We start from the raw sequence: 15,076 nt of genomic DNA, 5'->3' as shown, positions 1-15,076 counted from the left end.
CATATACGAGATAAAAGTTTCAGCGACGTGCAAATCCAAAAGATAATCCCTCAAACTTTCCTTCCAGTTTTCCTACCAGTTTTAACTAGCCCGCCAGTACCGCAGTAAATAAATCTGAAATTTCCAGAGTATGTTAATATCCGACGAAACTTTTAGAGGCGCTGTTGCCAAAAAAACCTTTGTGGAGGCTGACGCGCTAGCTTCACAGCGAAGCCTACAGATGGGAGATATGTACAGACTACGACAGAGATACTCAACGCGCAAGTTTTCGGACAGGTTCTGGCCTGTGCTCTATTGATTTTCGGACTAAAATATCAAAGGTACTCGACTAATAATCCTAAGTTTTTCTTTAAATATTAGAAAATCTGTCAAATTGAGTTTTTTTGAAAGATGAAAACATTAATATTGATATGGAGATAAACAACTTAATCCATGTCAGCATATTGATCGGCAATATTAATAACTGACTGCGATTATAAATTCCTTGATATCCATTTCCCATAGTATTCAATAAAAGCAAACTCAGTAAATAGCTTACTGCATTTATAATTTCTGCAATATCCATTTTTCCACATAGTCAGCCATACCCAATGACTTAAACTCTATATAGAGTGACTCAATTATAATAATTATTTCCTTAATACTTTGGACGCGGAAGACGCACACGGCGCGTAATGATCAGGCGGCCGATCGATGTAATTAACGTGCATTTTAAAGGGGGCAATTAAAATCTCATTATCTCTTCAGCAGCGAAAGCGTTAATGTTCTTTTCAATATAATATTTATATATAAATAGAAGATCATATTTCATTGGACATGTCACTCGAATATAAGTTCCCGATCTATTAGTATCATAGTCTCTGTATCGCTCCGCACAACATCTCATTCTACCGAGACTCGGACCTTGGAACAGTATCATAAGTATTGTAACATCCTCTTGTACTGACTGTTTACGCTGAAAATAAAACTCGCTCCTCCATCCACCGGAGCAACTACCAAATCTCAACTTCTTCATCCACAACACCATGATTTCTATATTTAAATTGGCTCCCTGCGATTATAGAGCCTACCAGAGACAACTAGCGGGAAAATACAATACTTGCAATTCGAGACAATTATTGATAATTTACTATAATTTAAAGTGTAATTAATCAATATGTATCTGAAAACATTAGAAAGAAAAGAAAAATATCTCATGGATATACAGAACAGATCACAACACAAAGACTGAAGAGACAACTTGTAACCTGGCTCGGCCACGTACTACGGATGCCTCAATAGAATATCAACATGGCTCTACTGTTCTTCAAGCAAAGCAAATTCCGGCATCCTGGAAGGTTACTAAATAAGACACAGAGTGTATACGAAGGGCTAGTCAATGCGCTCCCCAAAAACATACATATTTTCAGTGACATGCTATACCTATATTGTGTTTTCGAAATTTTATTTTACTGTATAAAATTGTACTTATGTTTTTTTTTATTATATACACACACCTTATTGTTCCCATACACATTGTCTGGTATAATATTGAGTAGGGTAACGGAGATAAAAGATTTGGGAGTATTGTATGATACAAAGTTCACTTTCAATCAGCATATTCTTAACATCAGTACTAGTTCTAGCAAAATGCTTGGTTTTGTTATGAGGGTTTCAAAATCATTCGAAAACGTCCGAGTGCTACGTACATTATACGTATCATTTGTGTTGAGTATTCTTGAATATGCCAGCATTATTTGGAGTCCTAATAGGTTCATGCACACAATTAAGCTGGATCGAGTCCACAATAGATTTCTTAGATTTCTCTACTTAAGAACATACGGGTTCTTTCCTTATGATAATGACAATAAAATGAATTTCCCGACTCGTTTTCTTCTGGGTATGCTATCAATGCAATCCCTGTCTACCCGAAGAGTGATTGTTCTTTTAAAGCATTTCTTTTTACTTCTTCGTGGGTTCATTTACAATCCGCATATACTGGCAAATATTAATTTTCATGTTCCCACCAATATCACTCGCAGCTCCACGGTCTTCAAGATACCTCGTCGCAGGACAGATGTTATGTTTCATGATGCTGTGTATCGTGCAATTAGCTTATTTGATGGCACCATAAAGGTTGATTTGTTTTTTATTAATTATATAATGTTTGTAGACGTTTTAAATAGGATAAATTTATAATTGTATATATTATCATATTTCTTTAATATTTACACATGCTGTCTTTTCCACTTTCTTGTCATATTAGTTGTTATTTGTAATTAAGATATTTTTATATATTTGTATGTATTATGTATTATGGCGCATTGGCCAAAAGCTGTAATGCCGTAATACTCTTTTTTATAAATAAATAAATAAATAAATAAATAAATATTTTCTTCTCTCTTGTGAGTTTAATATTTGTTACATTATTGTAAATCTTATATTGTGAACGTCTTGAATTTAGATTTTCTATGTCCATAATGTTTCCTTCTTTTAAATAAATAAGCTACAAGATGCTGGCATAACTCAGCAAGACAGGAATTCTAGGAATTCTTGGTGTCCACATGCAATATTTTGGCAGACATGGTCAAAGAAGATATCGTCACTGTTCTGGCAGAAGACACTAATTCGAAAAAATTACATATTGAGTTAGTTATACCAAAATGTTCCTTATTTCAAACTTTACCGTCTGGAAACCTTCATATTAAATAAACAGTCTTTATTTTAAAGTCATCTTTTTTACGATAACTTAATAAACTCACATGACAGACTATTATTTCAAACATTTTAACAACTTCAAAGTCAAATTACTCAAAACTAGTATTCTCCAGTTAGTGTGTTCTGCCAGAACAGAGATGATATAAAAATAACGTCCTTTTTATTTATTTCGAATTATAGTATGGACATAAAGTTGAAGCTCTATTTGATATATTATGTAAAAAAGATTTTAAGTTATACATTAAACAAAATCCATTAAAACTTTCAATTATTCAAAAATATTTTCCCTGTATACGGGTCTTTCATTTTTCTGTCCTTCCCATAAAATAGTTTGCAATATACGTGCTCGGTCACTCTGCCTGAAAGCCTCGGACACGATTTGCCATTTAGCTAAACTACATTTAGCCTCGATTTTGCTATTTTCGCGAATGTCCCCCCAGTCACTCACTACTTGTTAGGCTCGCCTGCCAGTCTGTTTCGTATTAAAGGGGATCATAGGTTAACGGATCTACGAAATGAATTGCTAAAAGTTTCTTTATTTATAAAGATCTTAGGGTATAGGTATTTATATAAATAAGTGGGCATATGCATTAGTCAATGAATGTTTTATCAAAGCATCAGCATTTTTTTATTACTGGGAATTTCTCAGGACTAAGACCGCTACGCACTCAATTGTGATCTACCTGAGTATAAATAATTACAAGATAAAAAGAACTTTTTATATACAACGTTTTAAAATTTTCTGTTGAATCATATAAACTTGACCTGACTAGCTTAAACGATCAAAAAAAAATGTACTTGATATAAATAATACTGAAATGTCATATTGATTTCCATAGTAACGCACGTATATATTAATAATTTAGTTGCTAGGACCCCAGACCCCCTAGCAACCAATAATGGTGTCGAAATAACTTTCAATACAAAACAGAATTAACTGAAAATGAATTCAATTCTGCTTAAATATGGCTAAAAGTATTAAAACAATGCATTGGCATATTGTTCTGATATATTCTAAAAGTTTCAAATGTCTAGCTAGTCGGGAAGTTAGTTAAAAATCGATTACAAGATTTGTACCGGACAAAGAATTACAGGACAAATAAGAATACGAGCTAAGAAAAACGTTGTAAAATACTTTAAAGTGTAGCTGCTCATGGGCGTGGAGCACAGAAAATTAACAAAACATATATATAACTGACGAATAAATTAAATTAAGATAATATGCTGCAATCTAAATGCAATAAAAATAGCCTTTGTGACGACCAGGTCGGATTGCCTGATGATCCCAATAACTGGTTGGACGGATTTTGACTGTTCTTCCCTTTCGGTGCAAACTTTGGGATATTCCCAGAGAATGTGATATGCACCCTGTATTCCACCAACACATGGACATGTTGGACGAATGCCAAGACCAAACTCATAAAGCTTGTCAGCGAAGCTACCATATCTAATCCAGAGTAGACTGATGTTATAAATAGTCAACAGTTAATATTTGAAAAAAAAAACATAAATAATAGTCATGGTTTTAGGTTCTCCATCTCTACCTGTCATGTATGTACAGCTGTGGATATGCAGAGCAATCTTCCATGACGCGTAAAACATGTCTGAAATAAATAAAAAAAAAGGTGCTCACTCTGCTATCCTGACACGGAGCCGCATGGGACTGATGTAACAAGCATGCACCGTGGTGCTTAAATAAATAATTCATAAAAAAAGAAGGTTGGACTGCAGGGTTGGCTCAGCTAGTCTTGGTGACATTAAGTGTCCTCTGAATGCGATCCTACGAAGGAATCGGGATCAACCCGATTAACCTGCTCTCCATAAAACGTTTCAAATTTATCAAATGCCTCAAAGTTGACATCAGTTGATATCAAGTATGTGTATCTAATTGAACCTGTGTATGAACAGACCATGGCAAACATTTTCGATCACTCAGAATTCATAAGCAGACAATCCCAGATAATGTGTTCAACGACTTGGTGGTCATGCCTGAAGGTGCAATTAGGCTTATCCTCTATTAATAGAAACCCATAGTTTCACGGCGAAATTACCGTGGCTGATAAGAAACTGGCTGGTCCAGTGTGTGGATTGAAGTATCTTCGTCCAATGCAGAATACGTCTGGAAAAAATAAGAAAGTTTGGCGCTCCTTGGAGAACGCCGTCCACCTCGACTGCCATACCGTAAATGCGGTCTTGTAAAGGAGAGCCGTGGAATTTTTAATATAAAATTGAAACATGAATTTTAGATTTAAGATGCCACACAGGCAACGTCCTGCCACGATAATTTTTTCTCCGCCATGTTGGAATTCAGGAGCTTTAGAAATTTTTTAAATTGTAAAGTGCCTCAATATCTTAAATACGACCCTTGTGATTTGTTTATTTATCAAGCCAATATTCATGCTTTTAAACAAAAGTGGACAATTATTAGAAAAAACAGATAAAAGGGTATTTAAGGGGGTTCCTTATACCAGCAGAGGCACCTAGCGGAAAAATACGAAGCTTGCAATTTGAGATATTTTTTTTTGATAGTTTACAATGCCAACACTGTATTAATTAATAAATATGTATCTGAAAACAATAAAAAGATTTTTTTGAAGTCAAAGATAAACTTACAGCAAAATATATGAATTAAGAACATACATTTAGAATTGCAGCCTGTACACCAAAGGACAACCATACGTTACCTGCTACTATCACGTAAGCGGCAAGTTTCGACAATATCCAATGATTCTCCTCCCCGCTTTCTCTTTTACTTGAAATCATCGCTGGCTGGGGTTCCGTGTGACCTTCTTAGATTTTATTTTTGCTAGCATTCAATTGAGCAGATAGTTAGTTGTAAAATATAGCTTAATCTTAATATTGCTAATACTTAAATAAATTAGGGCAACATCTAGTATAAAACAGTGGCGAAGGTTGGAGGTAGGCTGTTAATATCCGCTATAAATAATGCACATTAAACTTTTTCGGTCACATGCATTGAAATAAGACTACAATTTACAGATAGTTTTTCAAATTCAATTAACCCCTGCGAAAACCATGCCACAATAGTAATAGTCACAAAATACTAAAATATCTAAAATAGTCAAATTAAATCATAATATATCTTTGGATATTTTATAGATACTTAGAATAATGTTTTTTGTCTATTATAGTTTGGTTTAGGCAGGGTTTAATGGATTAAAAAAAATAACCATCAATTTATTTGTAATAATATGTATTTTTAATCCAACGAAAACAAAGAAGTGTGCACTATTTTGTCGTATCGCCAAAAGTATACCAAAAATTATTATGGTCTGGTTTAGGCAGGATTTAATTGATTTTTAAAATCTTACCAATATCATCTGTAAATAATTGTAGTCTTAGTTCAATAAAAACAAATACGTATAACTAACAAAGTTTAATGTGCACTATTTATGGCGGAACTTAACAGCCTATATCCACCCTTACCTACTGGTATAAGACAATCCAGTCAATTTAGTGGACGTTAGTACCGACATCACAAAAACTGGCATACATTATAGATCAGGCATGCCCAACCCGCGGCCCAAATAAAGACTTTTTGCGGCCCAAGGCCCAATTGAAGTTTTCAGCTTTCTATATTCTGCATTTTGGTATTTATACAATAAAAAAAAAATCGTTCTCATTTATATTATATTTTGTGAAATTAGAACTTTCTTGTTGTGCTGCGTGCTAGTCCAAATTCACAAATTCAGTTAATAGAATTGCAATCAAGCATAGAGTTAAAGTGCATGTTCGAAGGGAATAAGCTTCAGTTTTATCAGAAATATATCCTCAAAGATAAATTTCCAAAATAGAAACGGCTGGCAATATTCATTACAGCAGCATTTGGGACTACATTTCGTTGCTAATCATTCTTTTTGAAAATAAATTTTGTGAAAACGAAGTGTCGCAGTGGGTTTCTCGATGAAAACACGACCAATCAACTGTGATGCGCGTCTGCTAAGTTACCAATCGATATGAAAAAGATATCAAACAATATAAAAAACAAGTATCACATTAATTATCATCATCATCATCATCATCATCAGCCTGAATCTATCTACTGCTGGATGAAGGCCTCTTCAAGCTGCTTCCACTTTTCTCGGTCCTGTGCATTGCGTTGCCACGTACTTCCGCAGAACTTTATCATTTCATCGATCCAGCGACCTCCAGGTCTACCTTGCGGACGTTTTGTACTTCTTGGATACCACCGGATGACTAGATTTGTCCGACGATTGTCTCTTCTTCGAGCTATGTGTCCAGCCCATCTCCATTTAAGGCTTTTAATAAACTCTATTACATCGCAAACCCTTGTCTGCTTCCTTATCCAATCATTCTTCTTTTTGTCCTTTCACGTTATGCCCAGCATGCACCTCTCCATACCTCGTTATGCTACTCTAAATTTCTGGATCTCTCTTTTACTTAGGGTACATGTTTCACACGCATATGTGATCACGGAAAGCACACACTGGTGGAAGACTTTGCGCTTTAGGCATAGTGGAAGGTCACTTTTGAAGACATTATTTAGGCGGCCAAAAACACTCCAACCTAGCTTTACTCTGCGAACAATTTCATCGAATATACATCCATCTATAGACACTTGTTGTCCCGGATAGATGTATCTTTTCACCTGTTCGAGCTGAGTGCCATTGATGAGGATCTCTTTTTGGCCTGCAAAGCAGTTGGACATGACTTTCGTCTTTGTTACATTTATTTTCAAACCTACTCTGTTGCTTACTTCAGCGAGTTCCTGCATTCTGCTTTGGACGTCTTATGAGTCTTGCGAGAAAATTACTATGTCATCGGCAAAGCGCAGATGACTCAGGTATTCTCCATTTATGAGGATCCCTTTGTTAATTAATTATAAGGTAATACAATATTTTGAATAAGTTCTTTGTTTTCTTTTTTATATGTGCACTCTAAGCTCATTAATATTTTTGGCCAACCAAACAATTCGGGTTGGGCACCCCTGTTATAGATAATTTTTAACTCTTTCTATTATGACAGTATTATGCTCAAAATGAACTCAATCTGAGCTCCAATAGTTAGTTATATGAAATCGTGGGGGACAAATAGTGCTCGAGCAAAGAAGTAGCTTAGCTTTTCAGAACGTGACTGCGACGTCGGATGGGTATCGCAATAACCGTGAACCGTCTGAGCTCGTTCTGTTTATCCTTTTCACTTGAATTCACACTACAAATATACGAATAAACGATACATATAATATATGCACATATATGTGTATCTATATAATACAGTTTATACTAGGGATTGCAATACCAAATGAAAATATCAATACCGGTATTAATGTCGGTATTCTTGAAAAAATATAAAAAAACAGAAACCAATAAATATACCTATATTAGAAAATATAAATTAGAAAAAAAAATATCTAAATAAGTACATATAAATATATGTATGTAATAATATGAATAATTTCAAAATAAAAAGAACTTTTTATATACAACGTTTTTAAATTTTCTGTTGAATTATAATGCTCAATATGCTCAAACTTGTACTTGATATGAAGTAAATTAAAAACAAACAAATATAGAATACTGAAATGACATTTTGACATTTCATGTTGATTTCCATAGTAACGCACGTATATATTAATAGTTTTGTTGCTAGGACCACCCTCTTAGTAACCAATAATAGTCTTTTACTTTTTACGTATTTTTCTGAAATAACTTTCCATACAAAACAGAATTAACCGAAAATGTATTCAATTCTGCTTAAAGATAGCTAAAAGTATTAAAAGAATGCATTGGCATCGTGTTCTGATATATTCTAAAAGTTTCAAATGTCTAGCTAGTAACAGTAAGTTAGTTAAAAATCGATTGCAAGATTTGTACTGGACAAACAACCACCGGACAAATAAGAATACGAGCTAATAAAAACGTTGTAAAAATAGGTAAAGGTAGGTAAAGGGAAGATATGGTAGAGATACTGATGTTTACAAATACCTTGAACTATTGGCACTTTCTTCTTCAAATGATCTTTCAATAAATTTATTTTACGAAGTGTTCTTAGATGTAACCCACTGGTAATTCCACCTTATGTTTTATTACACTTTTAACACTTTACTACTTATTTACTTTTATCCCATAAGAAGTAAAACCAAACACAATATTGCTCACGTTTTTGTTAAAAAAAATATATTTCTCTATTATTCTATAAGCTACTAATTGATTAGATAAACATTGGGCACAGGCAAGTCCATTATAGTAGACTTACTATTTATTGTACTATAAATATTCGCCACTAGGGCCGAGGTTTTTAATGATTATACAAACAAACAGTTCGTAGGTATATAAGCCCAATTTCAGATACATCTAAAAATAGACCTGACAACTTATAAGATCCGCCAGCAACTGGTGAAAATATTTTGATCAAATTAAAATCAGGGAAGTAGATATACCTATTACCTATCTATAATGTAATAATGTATTTTGCAAATCTGCACGTGTTCTTACTGGTCACCAAGATCGAAGGCCAACGGAAATAAACCAAACGGACAAAAAAATAGAGTCCTCCTGAACCTTTTATATTAATTAATACATTTTATATCCACTTTCAATACCGAATATATCAGTACTGTCTGATTTTTAAAACTAGTATTTCGGTATCAAAAATAGTGAGATACCGGTTTTGAAACACCGGTATTGCAATCCCTAGTTTTTTACTAAGCGTCTAAAGATCTTTCGATTCAAAGTTGGAAAATACATTTTCCAAGAATTTAAATCGCGTTGACGTCAGTATGCATAAAATATATCGGGGTCATTTATTTAGTTGAACTAAGTATGGAACACTCACGGTGGCTTATGCGTTGGACTATAACGCCGTGGGTCCCAGGTTTGAATCCTGGGTCTGGTAAGTACACATATTGTTTTTCAATTTGTGTCTGTCAGGGTATGGACCTAATAGGTTGAGCAAGTGGCTGACATCCATTTCTCATAAAAAACAAAATCTGTTAATACAAACCTCTACTCTGTGGAGGCCCATATGATTCTATTAAGATCGGACATGGTCAAAAAAAAGTATGGAATATGTGTACGTTTTATTTAGAATTATTAGAGCCGGGCCACACCGGGCGACTCTGGTCTCGAGACCAGTCGCCGAGACCAGACCGATGTATGCAGTTATACGACCATGCCACACCTGGTCGCCCAGTAGTCGCGCAAGCAATAAAGTCGGGCGATCAGTAAAATCTCGTTCTTACGCTCGGTCTGGTCTCCCGGTCTCTCTGGTCGGGCGTTCGGTTGCGATGCATGAAAACATATTATAGCTATACGTTGAGCGCTGCCACACTGGGCGATCAGTCGTGGGCTCACGGGCAGCCACGCCGCGGAGAGAACGTGTTTTTTGCATAACTTGCGTGTACATTCATTATTATTATTTATTGGCTGCCTCTCTGGTCGCCCGCAAGTCGCCGAGTAAATCGCCCGAGAGACCAGAGTCGCCCGGTGTGGCCCGACTCTTAGACATTCATTTTGTTCATCAGTGGTCTTCTATCATTTCTTATCACGTACCTACCTCTTTTATAAAAAAAACTTAACACATGAGGCATTATAGATAGTTACTACATTTTACAGATTATTTTACTACAAGATAATGTTTAATCGGTAACCTCGCGGTTAGTTTGAGTTTGTCTAGTCAACTACTAATGTCAACTACTAATGTAACGAAACGTCGAGTAAAGAAGGAAGAAGGAGACACGGTGAAAACCCAAGAATATACTACGATAAAAAACAACCGTGAAAGCCTCAAACATTATACTAATGTAAGTTTTTATATTGTGTTGAAAGATACTTGTATAATACACAGATCAGTTATATAAAAAATATTATTAAAAAAGTAGGTGTCATGTAAGAATGTTATCGAATATTATTAATTGTTTAACTAATAACTTTAAAGATGGATATCATGGATATAAATCAGAGTGAAATGTTATACGTACAATTTACATAATATATAGTAACCTCTTAAAATAGGGTCTACTTAGCTCATTCTATGTGCTTCCATGCTTTATAATAATTGCTGTACTTATTTACTTTTTAAGTATACTGTTTTTGTGATACTTCATATATTTACACTGTCTTAATCCTATTTCTTTGCTTTTTAATGTCATATTATTATGAACGTCTTAAATTTGTATTTTGTAACGTTTGTATGTACTTTTTTCAAAAAGATTTTTTCGATTGGTTATAATATATAATATATATAATATATTTTCTCAAAAGTGTTTTCAAAATTATGTATGTTCAATAATTAGAATTTTACATTCTTAAATCTTGTGAATTATTAGTTGAATAAAAAAATAGTTAATTTAAAATAAATTTCAGTTTGAATGTTCTGATGAAGAATAACTGATATTCCATTTATATAAATAAATTGTATTTTTTTTCGTTTCTGGGGTGGGTCCGTACGCGAAACATCCCCCCCCCCTTGTGTAAGCGATTAATAATAAATAATAATATAAGCTTTCATAATCTTCAACCGGGTGAAATTGACTGTAATATACATACAGTATGTGAGATTCGTTTACTTCCAAGTGCTTGAGTAAATGTTCTCAGCAGTCAGTTTATCCATTTAACTAAGTATCCTAGATCTTCAGTGGATAGTACCGAAGTGTCAGAAGTATTTTCTCTCGGGAATGGCTGCAACGAAACATCATATAGGTATAATGCAGCGTAGTTTAAAACACTGAAGTCCACACTCTCAGACTACAAGGGAAATCTCTCAGAATGCTCCGAGGAAACATTCCGTTTAATTTGCACTGGATTACCACGTGCGGAAATGCTTCAGAGCTGAAGTTACGTTGTTTTCCTCAATCACTGTGGAAAATTGCTTCTCTTTTATCGAACTGGTATTTGTATGGAAGGCTTCTGTTGTATTATCGAGAAACAAACACGTCTGTTAATTGAGTTTGCATTTCATTCACAAGTCACTTAATTGCTGAAATTGGCAATCAGCAAGATGTAGATATACGCTATTGCTACGCACGTAGGAAAATTTTATCAATTAAATAAAATACTGAAGTCACTTTCGAAGATACTATATTATAGCAGTGGTAAAGGATGGATGTAGGCTATTGAAATCCGACATAAATAGGACCTACTAAAACTTAGTCAAACATACTTATTTATAAACTTTTTTTGAAGTTATACTTCTTTTGGCGCGTTTGGGAAATCAGATCAGAGTGTATTTTTGGCGTGTGACATGTAACACATAATTTATTTTTTCACACGAAAAAAAACGCACTCGATTGGGTTCGAACCACCTATTGTTCGGTTATCAGCCGAACGCACTACCTTTACGCCACAGTATGATACTTCAATCATGACGATTATACAGTATAATAATTATAGTTTAGAATTGTTCCGTTGCCTAGGCAGCAAATTTATTATTGTCAGCCATTTGCAATTCTTTACGTAAACAAACGATTAAACGTCAGTTTCAGTCAGTTCAAGCGAGTGACAGTTGGTATTAACAACTAGAAACCATTATATAATTTAGTAATATAAGTTAAAGTGTATATAAATAAACCAACGGCGTTCCAATAAGCAGTCCTTTTTCTTGAGTGTGTAATTTAACAAGATAATTAAGAGCTAGTCAAAGAATCTAGTTTATCACAGGTTTTGTTTTTGTTTTTTTATGCCAAAGAGGTATAACTTCTAACGCGCGTACATAAGTCCACACACCGAATTTTGTTATTATTCAACGAATAAGACACAAGATTTGAGAATGTAACATAGACAATAATGTCGTTTGTACAATGCATGTGACTGAAATATTCGCCGTTAATGACGATGCCATTTTTCTCCCAGTCAAGTCGCCTGGTAAGATCATCCAGCAGTAAGAAATCGGCGATGACAGGAAGTCGCATATAGACGAATTTTCATTGAAGTATCTATGAAGGTGGCAACGCGTGCTAGAGGCGTATTTAAATAATCTACCAGCTCTCCTTTTTCTTCTTCGCAATAAGCTATAGTTTACTTGTAATAATTCTAACATTACTTCTGATCATTTTAGCATAGTTTTATTATAAAAAGCTTCAAATTACGTAAATTTATAGATCTGTACACCACAATAATAAATTTGGGGGCGTTCATTTGAAAACGGAAATGCGATTAGCTGTACTGGAGGGGATTGTTGGTTCACAGTTTTAACACGTGGACAAAAAGTTCTTGTTCGACAATAATAACAATTCATATTAATAACAATTTATAAACGGATGCGCCTTAAGCGTCAATTACATTGAGCTTCTTTACGAGCTATTTGTTGGCGAATTTAAAAGCGGGCGATTCAGCTACTGCGATTTGATGATTACACACAAAACTTTCCGTTCGCTGAGAAGCTACAAGCCAGCGACTATTTTGACAGAACGTAGTTCGTTTTTTTACCGGGAGGTTGCTACTGCGCTTTACTGCGTAGACGCAGTAGGCCCACACGCCGGCGTGTAGCGTGTAAAGTTGACCAGCTTTCAACTTTTCTCGGTAGAGTGTTTACAACCTGCTTGTTATCTTGTTCGATGATTACACTGGGCGACTTTACAGGCAGATTGTAAATTCGCCAACAAACAGCTCGTAATGAAGCTCAATGTAATTGACGCATAAATGAAGGTATTGAACAAGTCAAAAACTATTCGAACAAGAAATAATTTTTCGTATAATATATTTCGTAATAAATAGTTTGATTTATAACATTCAACGTGGAATGAGTATTTTTTTTCTTTTCAAAAAAAAGTATTTCAACTATGTATCTGCCATTATGCTAGTGTTTATAGCAATTTCGTCTACCAGTAAACTTTTAGTGATGCTTCGAACAAAATTGGATTTTTATGTTCGGTCATTTTAAACACTCGCTATATGAAATTAAAAAAAAAACCACGCACGAAAATAGTTTCTATCAAAAACACGTAAAGCGTATTAATAAAACACGCAAATATTTTCAGCGAACCAGTTGATAATAGGTATTAAAATTGTCCAACGGCGAAAATGAACGTTGCCTCTAATAAATAGTTCATTGAGCGGAATCCGGGAACAATAGGCTCGTCAATTCCATTGTGTTATTTATAAACCACCCCTTTATTGTTTTGCGACAGAGGACACCCCTATCAAAATAATTTAATTAAACTGTATTCGCAATACAAAAAAAATATCTTCATGAATTTTAGTCAATACGAAAAATCATCATAATATATTTAAAAATAGTCCTGGGAAATTAAATAATAATCCATGGGTTTTCAATGATGAAATTGAATGACTGTCTGATATACATTCGTTGTACAATAATATCAAGTATCAGATATTTTGCTTGAAATCTTGGCAGGTGGTCTGTGTGATGCCATACATCCAAGATGGCGACTACTCCGGAAATTGATTAAAAAAAATAATTCTAACTACTTTCAAGTGTGTCCTATATCAATAAATGTTATACTTTATTTTGTTCACAATACTAAAATATACAATCAAGGTTATAATGTATTCTTTGATAGCTTTGGTTATTAGTGATTTATCATACTTATATAATCCCTTGAATACACATTATGAGTTTTGAAAACATTCCTCACGCTATTTTTTGAGTATGAAATTTATATTCTTTTTAGTACCACAACTGGCCATGAGATAATAGTATAGTTAGTAAAAGAAGTGATACAATTTCAACACCCAGACTTTGAGTTAAAAATTAATAAATGTAAGAAATCTTAACACCACTGCACATTCATGTACCGAAATATGACTATATTCTAAAACATTAGAGCGAGAGGTTTAAAAGAATACTATTTTATGTAACAAAAATACTTTATGCAGTCATCAAATGTTTAAAATAAATATAAAGGATAATAAGGCTTCAAAATTATATAAATAGATTATCTACAACGTTTAAGGAGTGTCCAGGATCATGGTTTGAAAATACAATAAAAACTCAATTTTGACCTACGACGAGCATGTGGGCCGTTAAATTTTATTAGTTGCTAAAAAATATTCGGTAAACTTTCTATTTAAAAAAAATCAAACACGAGTTGAAAATAACTACGACACAAGCTTTGATTTTAACAATTTTAAAAAATTGCGGACGTTTTTAATAAAAATGAGTTGTTGACTTTGCAATCGAATTGGCGCTAGTGGCGCTCTCTGTATTCGGGCCACATCCGGTGACAATATTATATACCTATTGATCTCTGCACCACAAAATATGTTTTTTTATATTTTAATATATATATACTTATATATATATTTATATATATATATATATTTGTAAGACCAATTTTATTTTTTTGCGCAGACGACGCAAACGAGTCGTCAGAAGATTTAAAAAGGGACCTCGAAACAGTTTAAGCAAGGCATACAATTATAAGAAAAATCTTGTACGT

The sequence above is a fragment of the Rhyacophila brunnea genome, unplaced genomic scaffold (assembly GCF_057557595.1).
Source record: "Rhyacophila brunnea isolate RB1 unplaced genomic scaffold, BYU_Rbru_1.0 scaffold_19, whole genome shotgun sequence".
Classification (NCBI taxonomy): Eukaryota; Metazoa; Arthropoda; class Insecta; order Trichoptera; family Rhyacophilidae; genus Rhyacophila; species Rhyacophila brunnea.
This window is presented reverse-complemented; position numbering follows the sequence as displayed.